This window comes from Gracilinanus agilis, chromosome 1 (assembly GCF_016433145.1).
Source record: "Gracilinanus agilis isolate LMUSP501 chromosome 1, AgileGrace, whole genome shotgun sequence".
In the NCBI taxonomy this organism is placed as follows: domain Eukaryota; kingdom Metazoa; phylum Chordata; class Mammalia; order Didelphimorphia; family Didelphidae; genus Gracilinanus; species Gracilinanus agilis.
In genome coordinates this window covers 480,650,143-480,661,756 of record NC_058130.1, presented here as the reverse complement: position 1 = coordinate 480,661,756, position 11,614 = coordinate 480,650,143, and positions in this window count along the sequence as shown.

Sequence of the window (11,614 nt, the reverse complement as noted above, 5' to 3'; positions counted from 1 at the left end):
AAAGCTGAGAAGGACCTGGGCTTAAAATGGCAACTCAGAATCAGGAAGCCCAGAAGAGAAAGATTAACAACAACAAGAAGAAATCTTTAATACTCGGCAACTTTTACACAGAGAAAATCCAGGCAACATAGCAAACAGAAGAGGAGACCAAACAAGCAATCACATCCTGACTTGAAGAGTTCAAATCTGAGATGATGAGAAAGCTGGAAAAGATTTGGCTAGAGAAATGGGAAATAGCTCAAAAGGAAACCAGGGAAGAAAATAACAGTTTAAAAGGCAGAATTTTGCAATTAGAAAGTGAGGCTCAGAAATCAAATGAACTGATAAGGAAATTGAACACCAGAAATGACCAGATTGAAAAGGAAAACCAAAAGATTATAGCCAAAAACCAGTCCCTAAAGGCTAGAATTGAGCAATTAGAAGCTAATGACCTCTCAATATAGCAAGAACAAATAAAAGAAAGTCAAAAGACTGATAAAATAGAAGGAAACATGAAATATCTCAATGAGAGAGTGACAGACCAAGAAAACCGGTCTAGAAGAGACAATCTGAGAATCATTAGTTTTCCTGAAAAAACAGAAATTAATAGAAATTTGGACTCCATACTAAAAGAAATTATTCAGCAAAATTGCCCTGAAGTTCTACAACAAGAGGACAATATAGACATTGAAAGGATCCATAGATCACCCTCTACACTAGACCCAGAAAATACAACACCCAGGAATATAATAGCCAAATTCAAGAGCTTCCAAGTAAAAGAAAAAATCTTACAATAAGCCAGAAAGAGACAATTCAGATATCAAGGAGCATAAATCAGGATCACACAGGATCTGGCCGCCTCTGTGCTAAAAGACCACAAGGCTTGGAATATGATATTCAAAAAGGCAAGAGAACTTGGTCTTCAACCACGGATCAAGTACCTATCAAAACTGACTATATACTTCCAGGGGAAAGTATGGGCTTTCAACAAGATAGAAGATTTCCAAGTATTTGCACAGAAAAGACCAGGACTAAATGGAAAGTTTGATATCCAACCACAAAAATCAAGAGAATCATGAAAAGGTAAATAAGAAATAAAGGGGAAAGAAAGAAAATTCATATTTTTTAAATTTTCCTCTTTAAGGGCTTCGATAAGATCTAATTATCTGTATTCCTATATGGAGAAATGCTATGTATAATTTTCTGTAGTGAACTCTATTCACTATTATAGTATTCACTATTATAGTAATCAGAAGACTAATTCATAGGGAGAGGTTGGAATACTAAATGGTCTAAGATGATTTTGGGGGTGGTAAAGAGGGGGGTAAATAGTAGGTGACACCAAGAGAAACTTGAGTGAATAAGAAAAATAGGATATTCTATTACACACAAAGAGGGCATGGGAAGGGAAGGGGACAAGTACTATTATAATAAGGAGAGGAAGAGAGCATTAAGAGGTAATATTTAAACCTTACTCTCAGTGTAATTTACTCTGAGAGGGAAGAGTATCTATATTATCCATTGGGATATAAAACTCTATCTAACCCTACTGAGAAAGTCAGAAGGGATAAACCAAGAGGAGCAGGGGAGTGGTGAGGTCAAAAAAGGAAGGGGAGAAGAAGAGGGAGGGAATTCATTAGGCCTTTAAAAATAAAAAGAGGGGAATAATAAGGGAGGTTGTAGAAAGGGAAGTTAATCAAGGGAGGGGATAAGGGTTACTGGCTTAAAGCAAACCACGGGTTTAAAAGGAAATAGTGTAAGAAGAAGAGGTAGAACTAGGGGAGGATACAAAAATGTCAGTGAATGCACAACTGATAATTATAACTCTGAATGTGAATGGGATTATTTCATTCATAAAATGGAAGCAAATAGCAGAGTGGATTAGAAACCAAAATCCTACCATATGTTGGCTATAAGAAACACATATGAGGTGGGTGCACATACACAAGTTTATGGTTAAGGGCTTGAGCAAAATCTGTTGGGCATCAAATGAGAAAAAGAAGGCTGGAATGGCTTTATGATTTCTGAAAAAGCCAAATTAAAAGTAGATATGATTAAAAAAGACAGGGAAGGTCATTACATCCTGTTTAAAGGCAGTATAGACAATGAGGAAATAACACTTCTCAATATGTATGCACCAAGTGGCATAGCATACAAATTCATAAAGGAGAAACAGGCAGACCTCAAGAAGGAAATAGATAGTAAAACCATAATAGTGGGAGATCTAAATATTCCTCTTTTGGATCTAGATAAATCAAACCAAAAAATAAATAAGAAAGAGGCGGTAGAGGTGACTGAAGTCCTAGAAAAATTAGATTTAATTGATATGTGGAGAAAAACAAATAGGGACAAAAAAGAATACACCTTCTTTTCAACTGCACATGGTACATTCACAAAGATTGACCATGTAATAGGGCATAGAAACATTGCAAACGAATGCAAAAGAGCAGAAACAATAAATGTAACCTTCTCAGATCATAATGTAATAAAAATAATAATTAGTAAGGGCACCTGGACAGGAAAATCAAAAACTAATTGGAAATTAAATAATATGATTCTACAAAACCAGTTAGTAAAAGAAGAAATCATAGAAACAATCAACAAATTCATTGAAGAGAATGACAATGATGAGACATCCTACCAAACTCTGTGGAATGCAGCTAAGGCAGTACTCAGGGGGAAATTTATATCCTTGAGTGTATATATTAACAAATTACGGAGGACAAAGATTAGTGAATTGGGCATGAGACTTATAAAACTGGAAAGCAAGCAAATTAAAAATCTCCAGATGAAAACTAAATTAGAAATACTAAAAATCAAGGGAGAAATTAATAAAATCAAAAGTAAAAGAACTATTGAATTAATAAATAAGACTAGAAGCTGGTATTTTGAAAAAAACAGATAAAATAGACAAGGTACTGGTCAATCTAATTAAAAAAAAGAAAGAAGAAACCCAAATTGACAGTATCAAAGATGAAAAGTGAGACCTCACCTCCAATGAAGGGGAAATTAAGGCAATCATTAAAAACTATTTTGCCCAATTATATGGCAATAAATATAACAATCTAGGAGATTTGGATGAATATTTACAAAAATATAAATTAGCTAGATTAACAGTAGAAGAAATAGAATACCCAAATAATTCCATAACAGAAAAAGAAATTGAACAAGCCATCAAAGAACTCCCTAAGAAAAAATCGCCAGAACCTGATGGATTCACAAGTGATTTCTATCAGACATTCAAAGAGCAACTAATCCCAATACTATACAAATTATTTGATATTATAAGCAAAGAAGGACTCCTACCAAATTCCTTTTATGACACAAATATGGTACTGATTCCAAAGCCAGGTAGATCAACAACAAAGAAAACTACAGACCAATCACCCTAATGAACATAGATACAATAATCTTAAATAGAATACTAGCAAAGAGACTCCAGCAAGTAATTAAGAAGATCATCCATCATGATCAGGTGGGATTTATACCAGGAATGCAAGGTTGGTTCAACATTAGGAAAACCATCCACATAATAGACGATATCAACTATCTAACAAACAAAAACCACATAATTATCTCAATAGATGCTGAAAAAGCCTTTGTCAAAATACAGCATCCATTCCTATTGAAAACACTGAAAAATATAGGAATAGAAGGACCTTTCCTAAAAATAATAAACAGTATATACCTAAAACCACCAACAAGCATTATATACAATGGGGATAAATTAGAAGCCTTCCCAATAAGATCAGGAGTGAAACAAGGATGCCCATTATCACCTCTAATATTCAACATAGTACTAGAAACACTAGCAGTAGCAATTAGAGAAGAAAAAGAAATTGAAGGTATCAAAATAGGCAAGGAGGAGACTAAGCTATCACTCTTTGCAGATGATATGATGGTCTACTTAAAAAATCCTAGAGAATCAACTAAGAAGCTTGTAGAAATAATCAACAACTTTAGCAGAGTTGCAGGATACAAAAATAAATGCACATAAATCATCAGCATTTCTATATATTTTCAACACATTGGAACAGCAAGAGGTAGAAAGAGAAACACTACTAAAAATCATCCTAGATGATATAAAATACTTGGGAATGTATCTACCAAAACAAACACAGGTATTATATAAAATAATTACAAAGCAGTTTTCAAACAAATAAAACTAGATATAAACAATTGGAAAACCATTGATTGCTCATGGTTAGGAAGAGCTAACATAATAAAAATGACCATTCTACCCAAATTAATTTACCTATTTAGAGCCATACCTATGAAACTACCAAAAAACTTCTTTACTGAATTAGGAAAAACTATAACAAATTTCATTTGGAATAACAAATGATCAAGAAAATCAAGGAAAATAATGAAAAAAATGTGAAGGAAGGGGGCCTATCAGTACCAGATATTATACTATATTATAAAGCAGCAGTCATCAAAACAATATGGTACTGGCTAAGAGTCAGAAGGGAGGATCAGTGGAATAGACTTATGGTAAATGACATCAGCAGAACAGTGTATGATAAACCCAAAGAGCCCAACTTTTGAGACATGAATCCACTATTTGACAAATCTGCTGGAAAATTTGGAAAAAAATATGGGAGAAATTAGGTCTAGATCAACATCTCACACCCTACACAAAGATAAATTCAGAATGGGTGAATGACTTGAATATAAAGAGGGAAACTATAAATAAGTTAAGTGAACACAGAAGAGTATACTTGTCAGATCTGTGGGAAAGGAAAGATTTTAAAACCAAGCAAAAATTAGAGAATATTACAAAATGTAAATTAAATGGTTTTGATTATATTAAACTAAAAAATCTTTTGTACAAATGAAAACAATGCAGCCAAAATCAAAAGGGAAAGAACTAATTAGGTAAAATTTTTATAACAAAAAACTCTGACAGGGTCTAATTACTCAAATATACAAGGAGTTGAATCAATTGCATAAAAAATCAAGCCATTCCCCAATTGATAAATGGGCAAGAAACATGAATAGACAATTTTTAGGTAAAGAAATCAAAAGTATCAATAAGCACATGAGAAATTATTCTAAATCTTTAATAATCAAAGAAATGCAAATCAAAACAACTCTGAGGTATCACCTCACACCTAGAAGATTGGCTAAAATGAAAGAAGGGGAGAGTAATGAATGCTGGAGGGGATGTGGCAAAATTGGGACATTAATGCATTGCTGGTGGAGCTGTGAACTAAACCAACCATTCTGGATGACAATTTGTAACTATGCTCAAAGGGCTATAAAAGAATGCCTGCCCTTTGATCCAGGCTTACCATTGTTGGGTTTGTACCCCAAAGAGATCATAGATAAACAGACTTGTATGAAAATATTTATAGCTTAGCTTTTTGTGGTGGCAAAGAACTGGAAAATGAGGGCATGTCCTTCAATTGGGGAATGGCTGAACAAATTGTGATATATTCTGGTGATGGAATACTATTGTGCTAAAAGGAATAATAAACTGGAGGAATTCCATGTGAACTGGAAAGAACTCCAGGAATTGATGCAGAGTGAAAGGAGCAGAGCCAGAAGAACCCTGTACACAGACACTGATATACTATGGTAAAACCGAATGTAATGGACTTCTGAACCGGCAGCAATGAAATGACCCAGGACAATTCTGAGGGATTTATGGTAAAGAAAGCTACCCACATTCAGAGGAAGGACTGCAGGAGAGGAAACATAAAAGAAAGACAACTGCTTGAACCCATGGATTGGGGTGGACAAGACTGGGGATGTAGACTCAAAACTACCACACCAATGCAACTAACAACAATTTGGTAATAGGTCTTGATCAATGACACATGTTAAAAACCAGTGGAAATGTGCATTGGCCATGGGTGGGGGGAGTGGAGGGAGTGAAGGGGAAAGTAGGAGCATGAATCATGTAACCATGTTAAAAAAGAATATTAATAAATGGTCAAAAATGTTTAAAAAAAGAGGAAAACAAGCTAAATTAAACTAATTACCTTCACAAAAAAAGAATAACTGAATTCTTTAATGGAAAAATATGATCATTTAATCAAATAGAAAAATAAATTTAATTTAATAAAATATAATCATTCCTAAAGGAAAGACCAGACTTAAACAGAAAATTTGATGTCAAAATATAAAATTCAGAAGAAGCATAAATAAGTAAATGAGAAAGAGAAAAATTATGGGCCTCACTAAGGTCAAATTATTTATATATTTATATGGTAAGATAATATTTGTAACTTTTATTATCATAATAGTTAGAAGTATTACATAGAGGGTATGGTAGTGAGCTGTTTAGGATGATATGGAAAAAAAACAATAAAGAAGTATCACACTAAGAGAAATGGGAAGAGAGAAATAAAATGGGGAGTAAATTATATAAGATAAAGAGGCATAGATGAGGGGACTATTATAGTGAAGGGGAGTATGAAGCTGGTGACACAGGAAATACTTAAATGTTACTCTCAATGGAATTGACTTAGAGAGGGAAAGAAAGTCAGATACCTTGGGGTATAGAATAAGAAAGGGGACAGAGGGGTACAGAGTATTGTAGGGGAGGGAGAATTTGGGGTGTTATTCACTCTAATGAAATAAAAGAGGAAAAAGAAGGGTGGTAATGGGAAAAGTAGCAATGTAACGGAGAGGGAATGGGGGAATGATTAAAAGTAAAACACTATTGTGGAGGGACAGAGTGAAAGGAGAAAGGGCAGAGTTAAAAAAAGAAAACAAGATGGAGCAAATTACAGAAATGATAATCATAACTGTGAATATAAATGGAATGAACTCATCCATCAAATGGAAACAAATTGTAGAGCATATTAAAACAAGAGTCTTACAATATGTTACTTACAAGAAATACATTTAAGACAGTTAGACACACAGAGTAAAAGTAAGAGGCTGGAACATAATCTATTGGGCTGCAATTGAGACAAAAAACAGCTGTGACAATCATCTCAGCAAAGCTAAAGGAAAAATAGGTCTGATTAAGACATAAAGAAGGTAATAACATCTTGATCAAATATAATATACACAGTGAAGTAATATCCATACTTAACACATATGCATCAAATGATCCAGATTTTTAAAAGATGAACTAAAGGAAATTAAGGAGGAAATAGGCACTAAAACTATACTAATAGGGGACCCCAACCTTCCATGAATAGGATTAGATGAATCTAAAAAAAAATAAATAAGAAAGTAAAGGAAGTGAATGAAATTTTTAAAAAGTTAGGTTTAATTGATTTCTGGAGAGAATTGAATAAGGATAAAAGGGAATACACCTTCTTCTCAGCAGTACATGGCAGATATATAAAAAAATTCACCATGTACTAGGGCATTAAAACTTCAGAACAAACTGCAGAATATCCACATTTTAATGCAACTTTTTAGATCACAATGCACTAAAATTATAATAAATAAGATTTTATGGAAAGGCTAATTAATATTTAATTTTATTTTAAGTAATATATTTTTTCAAAACAGGTGGATCAAAGAACCAATTATAGAAACTATCACGTTCATGTATGGGTGTCTGGTGATAAGTTATTGGATCTGAGGGACATTGTTGCCATGGAGAGAGAGAGAGAGTTAGCCTGTTAGGGACACTAGCAGCTAGAGAGAAAGAATGAGATAAGAAAGAACAACAGGAAAGACAGGCTGGAATTCCTGAGAAAAACTGAGAGGAAGAATCATTGCACCATGACTGGGGACTGTGATCTTTGTTTATTATGACAAAGAGAAAGAATTTTATAGTTAGTAGAATACTAAGCATCACAACACTCTTGGTGGGTATTATTTTACCACAGGATAATGTTTATGAAAATGACTTCATATATGACTGTTACCAGAGCCACTGTTATAGACATAAGCAAGTTGAGAAAGAATGATAACTAATCTGTTCTTAGGAATAGGCAAGTTTGGTACTTTTAGCCATGTTGTTACAAGGACTTCTTTACTCTTCAGAGAGAGGGGGGTCTCAGGGTTTAATCATAACCTTTGGCCAAGAGCAGGAGTGCCTTTGTGTGAGAGACAACAATCTCAGGCAAGCATGGCTGCTTTCATCAGTGGGCCTCACAAGAAAAAATCACTGATTTCATTAAAGAAAATGACATTAAGGAGAAAACAGGTCAAAATTTATGGAATATAACCAAAGCAGTGTTCAGGGAAAAAATTATATCACTGAATGCTTATGTCAATAAAATGAGAAATGCAGATCAATGAATCAGCCATGCAACTAAAAAAAACCTAGTAAAAGTACAAATTTAAAACTTCTAATTAAAAGACTAAATTGGAAATCCTAAAAATCAAAGAAGAAACTAATAATACTGAAATTAAAATAACTATTGAATAAATAAATAAGGCTATGTGTTGGTTACATTATAAAAACAAATCAAATAGATAAGTTCTTAATCTGATTTTAAAAAGGAAAGAAAAGAATCAAATAAACATTATAAAAAATGAAAGGGTGCTTTCACCTCCAATGATGAGAAAATTAAAACAATCATTAAGATCTATTTTACCCAATTTTATGACAATACAACTAATTATCTAAGTGAAATGGGTATTTATAAAAAATAGCAATTTTATGGATTACCAAAAAAAGAAATAGAACACAAATACTCCCATCTCAGAAAAGGAAACTGAACATGCCATCAGTGAACTCTCTCAGAAAAAATCTCTAGGGCCAGTTGAATTCACAAGTGAATTCTATCAAACATTACAAGAACAATTAATCCCAATACTATAGAAAGTATTTGCTAAAATAAGCAAAACAGGACCCTTACTAAATTCTTTTTTTCTGACACAAATATGGTCCTGATAATTAAGCCAGGAAGACAAAAAACAGAGTACATACCAATTTCCTTAATAAACATTGATACAAAAAACAAAATACTTGAAAGAGACTACAGCAATATATCCCAAGGATTATTCAATATGACCAGGTAGGATTTAAATCAGGTATGCATGACTGGTTCAATATTAGGAAAACTATCAGAATAATTGACCATATCAATAATCAAACTAACATAAATAACATGAGTATCTCAATAGATACAAAAAATACAACTGACAAAATACAACACCCATTCCTATTAAAAATCCCAGAAAGCATAGGAATAAAAAGTTCCTTTTCTTAAAATAATTAGGAGTTTCTATATAAAATAACCTCAAAATATCATCTGCAATGGAGATGTTAGAATCCTTCCCAATAAGAGCAGGAGTGAAATAAGGATGCCCATCATCATCACTATTTAATATTTTACTAGAAATGATAGCTTTAGCAATGAGAATTAAAAAAGAAATTGAATGAATTAAAATAAGAAATGAAGAAAATAAATTATAACTCTTTGCAGATGATAGGATGGTATACTTAGAGAATACTACAAAATCAACTAAAAATAGTTCAAATGATAAATCATTTTATCAAAGTAGAAGATACAAATAAACCCACATAGATTATCAATATTTTTATATATTTCTGACAAAGTCTACCAGCAAGTGTTAAAAAAGAGAAGTTCCATTTAAAATCACGCTAGACAATATAAACTACTTGGGAATCTACCTACCAGACAAATGCAGGAATTATATGAACTCAATAATAAAACACTTTTCACAAAAACAAAATTAGATCTAAATAACTGAAAAACATTAATTGCTCATGGGTAGGCTAAGCTAATACAATAAAGATGACAATTATATCTAAATTAGTTTACTTATTCAGTGCTTTACCAATAAAACTACCAAATAACTATTTTATAGATCTAGAAAAAATAACAAAATCTATCTAGAACAAAATTCAAAACTTTCAAAGGAACTAATGGAAGAAATATGAAGGATTGTGGCCTAGTAGTACCAGATTTTAAACAATACTATAAAGCACTAATCATCAAAACAATCTGGTCCTGGCTAAGAAAAAGAAGGGTATATCAATGAAATAGTTTAGGGGTAAATGAAGTCAGCAATCTAGTTTTTGAGAAACCCCAAAATCCTAGCTTTGGGGGATAAAAACTAGCCATTTGACCAAAACTTCCAGGGAAATTAGAAAATGAAAATTAGGTTTAACTCTACATCTCATACCCTATACCAAGATAAAGTCAAAATGGGATTATGAATTAAACATATGAAGATGAAATGAACAGAACGATATTATAAATAAATTTGAGGAACTAGAATGGTTTACCTATTAGACGTATGGAGAAGGGAAGAATTTATGACCAACAAGAGATAAGGAACATTACAAGGTATAAGTGAATAATTTTCATTAAATTAAATTATAAATTTTTAACAAAAACAACAAAAACAATATGACCAGAGTGAAATAAGCAGGAACAAAAAAACATTATACTCAGTAACTGAAATATTGTGGAACAATCAAATGTGAGAGAAATTGCTACTAACAGCAATAAAATGATCCAGAACAATTCTGAGAGACTTATGAAAAAGAACTGTTAGAGTAGGAATAAAGATGAAAGCCTATGATTTACCAATTTTTGGGGGTATATGTTTTGGGATTTTGGTTTCATTAGATAATTCACTTATAAAATAAATAATAGAGATATGTTTTGCATGATAATACATATATAACCCAGTTTAAATAACTTGCCAGCCCTGGGAGGAGGGAGAAGGGAAAGGACGGAGATTATTAGGATCATATAGATTCAAAACACTTACATGGAATTTTGTTATTAAAAAGGGAAGAAATAAAAAGAAAAGAAAAAGAAAAATGTTGATACTGCATTGGACTGGTTTAGTTTTCATATGTCAATCAGCAATTTGTGGCAGTACAAACACTTACTATAACCAATTATATTCTATTTCCTTCTTTTCGGCAGGTTAGGGAAGAGGAGTGTGCCTTCATTTAATTCATGTAAAATGCAGTTTACAAACAGTAAAAAATAAAAAAGTAACTTGGTAGAAAATATGAAGACACAGCATCTTAGCATGACATTAATTGTGGATGGCAGGCAGAGTTTGCCTGGTAAGGATACTAGAGTTGAGCCCCTCCTTTTTGGAGCATCATTTGCCCTGGAAGGGACTCCTTTTTTCAGATAAGCAGCCCTAGGACCTAGCACTGACCAGTGACCTAGAATCCATGGAGTCAGATCCCACTCCTCAAACCAAAGGTCTTTGCCTACATGAAGAATTACATATACCACTGAACAATAATCCACTGTTAGCAAATAGAGAAGACAAGTATATATGTATGTGGGGGGCAGCCATTATTTTCAAAGCTCTTTGTCATTATTTTCCAAGCTCTTTGTTAAATGGTAATCATAGGAGAAAATATAGTCACTATTAAGAATGTCTAATCAGTAGTTGGTCATTTTGGACTGGAATTTGAGGATTCTATATGTTAATCTAGAAATCATGTGCATAGAAATTATAAATGATCACAAGGAGTTGATGTGATTACCTAGAAATGATAAAATATGCACATCTATGCATATGGTTTGCTTAAAATCTTCATTCCACAATAAATAGTGGTATCTGATACAGCTGACTCAGGACCTCGATTCTGGAAGGGACTTGAAAAATTACCTAATTCATCACACTAATTTTAAGAGAAAAACCAAAGTCCAATCAAACCTTGGTTTGATATATATATATATATATATATATATATATATATATATATATATAT